The following is a 4,866-nucleotide window of genomic DNA, read 5'->3' as shown; positions in this document are numbered from 1 at the left end:
TTGGGCTCCAGATTTATATATGAATTGTAATTAGTTATTTTAATTCAAGCCCACTCTTAATTAATTATTAGGCTGTATTATGTTGAGCCTTTTAATTATTTGATTACTTCAGTTCATATTTGTTTAGCCCGGTTAATTAGACGCAGCTACCCAATTACGATTAATTCTTACGAGGTTATCAAGCGGATGTTCGATTTAGCTACTTTCCTTTATCAATTAAATAGGGCGACTTCTATTTATTATCAAGTGGGATAAAATACTCTAAGATCAGCAGATTAATTATAGCTATGATTCGATTTCATAAAGCGAGACTTAGTTAGATTTCTTAATCCAATAGCCTGTTTATTAATAAAACTCTCGGGTTGTGATGTTAGAATAATAAATCATGCATAAGAGATTCATGCATAGTTACTCACGCATTCTCATTATTTGAGAATTTTTGCTCGAGCGAATATCTTTTTTAAATTCTCGCAATAAAGGTCAAGCGCGAGAGTAATACCTAGACGTGAGCTACTGCACGACAACTAGAGCTATAATCAGGTGGGCTTATTTTTCAAATGTATGCTTGAGTTATTAAGCTCTAAATGTTTCATGAACTGAAAACTGTTTATCTAATAAATATTTTTGTGCGCTCTGTTATGTTTAAGGCTCGCAATTCATGGATCGATCGAGGTTCTCTTATGACCTAACACGTTGTTTGAGAATTGTGTACACTTGTTAGTTGTTTCGGTGGGTTGATCTCCATCGCGCACTAATTCATGTAAGAGGCGTTATAAGGGTGCTTGGCTGGATGTGTTCCGGAGCATGTATCATGTAAGGCCTGCCTGGGTAGCATCCCGAGGTCAATTCAACTTGTCTGAGTTACGTCCTCAGGGCCAGTATCGTGGGAATGAGGGATCCGTCGGTGGCTAAAATGTCACACCCCAATTCTTGAAGGAATAAACTATAACTGGAGTACGACTAAAATCATATAAATGAACAAGGGAAGAACCTTGTGAAATTCAGATAATAGAATAAAAAGGTTGGGCACACCCCAATTCTTGAAACAATAACTATAACTGGGGTACAACTCATCATTTAATATAAACAAGGGAAAAACCTTGTAAAATCCGAATAAAAGGGATGACAATCGGGCTTAGCCCCTTTGGATGAAGAAAGACAGGTATTCAAGTGATACGAATCAATCAACAAACATAATAACTTCAGGATCACAAGTTTAGTGTCATGCTTCAGATAACCAACATTCACTGATCGAAATACTTGAGAGTCAATAGTATAGGCTCAACAAAAGATATTGTTTAGAATCACAACATAATAGGTCTTAAGTTAAGGAACAAAAGACAGATACTGGCTAGTTCTGCAGCGGAAATCAAAATAAGGAGTTGAACTCTAGCCTCAGCTCCGCCCCGTCATCACCCGCCATTAACCTGAAAACATTTGAAAGTATTTTTGGGCTAAGTACTAATGTACTTAGTGGGCTGCAACTTTTAAAGCATTTCATAATCTGAAGAACAGTTTATCCAATCGTACTGACATGACATAGAAGGTTTTAAAGAGAAATAACTTCTATGCATGTTAAAACATTTTATATATATATATCTTTGATTTCGCGCGTTTGCACACTCCATTCTGTTACTCGTTGTGATCCCGGACCTCTAGCCACCGACGGATCTCTGTCTCCCGCTGACTTGAACTGAGGGCGTAACCCAGCCAAGTAAAATAAACCTCGGAAATTAATCCAGACAGGCCTATCATTTCTATGCTCCGGAACACATCCCGTCGAGCACCCTTATAACGCCTCTGGTTAGTGCCCGATGGAGATCAACCCACCGAGTCAGCTAACAAGTGTACACAATTCTCAAACAACGTGTTAGGTCATAAGAGAACCTCAATTGATTAACTGTACGAGCCTTAAACATGGTAGAGTGCACAAAAATATTTTATTGGATAAACAGTTTATATTACACGAATATTTAAGCTCAATAGCTAAATCATACATTTGAAAAATAAGCCCACCTGTCTAGGCAAAGCCTGTCGTTTAACCTTATCTCTGAATCGGAATAGCAGTGCTAATCCTCCTGATGCTCAAACCCTACAAGAAATCTATTCTCAATAGGTCTCCTTGAATTCTAATCTTAAGTCACGGTGAAGTGCTTAATATTCTATGATTCACTTAGCCGGGTTTTCAAAATTTAATGAATAAATAATTGAAAACATTTCTCTTGAGTTAAGAACACCAACAATATTCTTACTCATCTTTTTTTAATAATTGGAATTATAAATAAAACCAATTAAATCATAAATATTGTTATTGCAAAATATAATGCAAATCATGTCATTCTTAGCATATAATAAGTAATTTACTCAAAATATGCACGTAATAATAATTTAATATTATTATGAAAACTAGTCTTTGAAAATAATTAATTAAACTAATTAATAGTTCAATTAATAAAACATAAGACAACCCAATTAAATTAATTGAAGGTAGTCCAAAGTCCTTAAATAAAATAAGGGCCCAAAACATTTATTAAAACAATGGCCCAACTGAAAAATAATTAAACAAACTCGGCCCAGTAGACTCGGCCCAACACTCATGCCCTAGCCCAACAGCCCAACACCCATCTCCTTCTTCTCCCCACCATCAGTCACGCATCCCTTCAGTCCCTCACTCCTCCTCACTGCTCGTCTCCCTCTCTCAATACTCAACTGTTCGAAATACGCCCCCCTTCTCTCTCTCAGCCATCAGTCAGCCAACTCCCGCCGCCGCAGCTCCCTCCGGCGAGGCAGCCGTCGACCGGCCTCCTTCCTTGGCAACGACGATAGGTACCGCCGCCGCCTCCCTCCGTTCTCACTCAGTCCGCTCCCGGCGGCTGCAGCAGCAAGGCCGCCGCCGACCGCGACTCCCTCACTCTCTGCTCACTCCGACCGACAGCAGTAGAAGAACCACCGCCGTCGCCGTCCTTCCCTCGACAAAATCCAGCCCAGACCCGGCTCAGAGCGGCAACAAGGCCCTTGCCTCGCCGCCTCTCCCTCAAATCTCCGGCGACAGCAGGCTTTGCCGCCGTCGACTCTCCTTTTCCCTCCACTGACTCAACCCATCTCTCTCTCTCTTCTGTGACAGTGGCGAACCACCACCGCCACCTCTCTCTCTCGCTCAACTCTCTCTCATTGAATCAGACCGGCGAGCAACCATGAAGGCCGCTGCCGTTGTCGACTCTTTCTCTTCGGCTGGTAACAGCCGCCCACCGTGTAGCTCGCCGGAGGAGCAGCAGCGACAAGCCGCGCCACCCTCGGCTTTCTACACACACCAGGACACATAGACGGAGGTAGCACGCAGCCGCCGTCCACCGACTCTCTCTCAAGCCGTGGCCGGGCAGCAGCGGCACCACCGCCGTGCTCTGCCTCCCTCCGCTGAACTTTGGCCGACGGCAGCAGCTTCATGCCGCCACCATCGCCGCCCTCTTATCTCCCTCGGAACTCTCTCCCGGCTCTCTTTCTCTATGTGAGAACAGAGCACCACAGACAAGCCTCAATTTCCGGCAACCGCAACGAAGTCACGGCCGTGGTCCTTCCCGACTCGACACAGCAAGCAAAAACAAGCTTAAAACTCATTTCATTTTTTTCTTCATTCGTTTCTTATTCAAACATGTATGCAGATGTATATGAATGCTTTGTTCAAAAGTCTTCGTTCAATTTATAAGTGAGAGTAAGTGACGTGCATACACAAAAACAGGAATTGTTGTCTGCTGTACATTAGAGACTTGAGTACTGGAGGAAATCGCTGAAACTGAATTTGGGGTGCTAACCGTGAATGGAGGTAAAATGGGCAGAGTGATTTGTAGATGAAGTCTTTAGAGCTTTCAGCTGAGTTTGTGGAGTCTGAACCGTGTGGTATAGCTGAACTTCTGTGGGTGTAGCTCCGCACTTAGTTCCTTGATATGTAGGAACAACAGAGTAAATTGAAAGAGAAATGGTAAGTGGAAGGGAATGGGTATTTTGTTGAAGTATAATGACTTCGCAGAGAAGTTGTTGCTTTAGGCATGGCTAAAGCTGATTTTGGTGGGGGGCAAGGTAATCGTGTAGTGTGGGTGTAAAGTGTAAAAAGTGTGAGTGGGGAGAGTGGAAAGTGTGAGTGGAAAGGTGGAAAGAGTGTGAGTGGGGAGAGTGGGTGGAAATGGTGGGTAGGTGTAGATAAAAAAAAAATCTTCCGAGTTGTATTATGAAAACTGTAATAATCGCTCAGTATTCGCTAAATAAATATCTCGTGAAAAATACTTGAATGCTAAATTAAATAAATATGCAATGCATATAAATTTAATAACTAAATTTACAAATATTTTTGTAAATCATTTTTGTTGGAATTAAAAATAAATTAATTTTCTTTTATCCGGCGTGAATCAACTTAATATCTAAGTTCAAAAATTATTCTAAACTTAGCAAAAAGAAACGGGGTATTACATAAAAGGTCCGGGATCACAGCGAGTATCAGAACAGAGTGTGACAACAGCGCGCTAATAAAATGAAATGTTTTAACATGCTTAGAAGTTCTTTTACTTTAAAACCTTCTAAGTTATGTCATGAATGATTGGATAAACTGCTCTTACGAATTGTGAAATGTTTTAAAAGTTGCAGCCCACTAAGTACATTAGTACTTAGCCCAAATATTTTCAAAGGTTTTTCAGGTTGATGGCTGGTGTTGACGGGGAGAGCTGAGGCTAGGGTTCAACTCCGTGTTTTGACTTCCGCTGTAGTACTAGCCTTTATTTGTCTTTCGTTTCCTTGACTTAAGACTTTTAAGTTATGACTCTAAATGATATCTTTTGATGAGCTTAGACTCTTGACCCTTAAATAATTCGATTAATG

General features: G+C 41.2%; 1 long non-coding RNA gene across 1 annotated transcript; it reads right to left on the bottom strand.

Moving 5' to 3' along the window:
- Positions 1-1,232: 1,232 nt before the first annotated feature.
- Positions 1,233-4,026, bottom strand: LOC131006484 (uncharacterized). The gene is made up of 2 exons (XR_009095543.1): positions 3,810-4,026; positions 1,233-1,427 (listed from the first exon to the last, which is right to left on the bottom strand). It is a non-coding gene; the product is annotated as an uncharacterized LOC131006484 (long non-coding RNA).
- Between the last annotated feature and the right edge of the window lie 840 nt (positions 4,027-4,866).

This window comes from Salvia miltiorrhiza, chromosome 1 (assembly GCF_028751815.1).
Source record: "Salvia miltiorrhiza cultivar Shanhuang (shh) chromosome 1, IMPLAD_Smil_shh, whole genome shotgun sequence".
In the NCBI taxonomy this organism is placed as follows: Eukaryota; Viridiplantae; Streptophyta; class Magnoliopsida; order Lamiales; family Lamiaceae; genus Salvia; species Salvia miltiorrhiza.
This window is presented reverse-complemented; position numbering and strand designations above follow the sequence as displayed.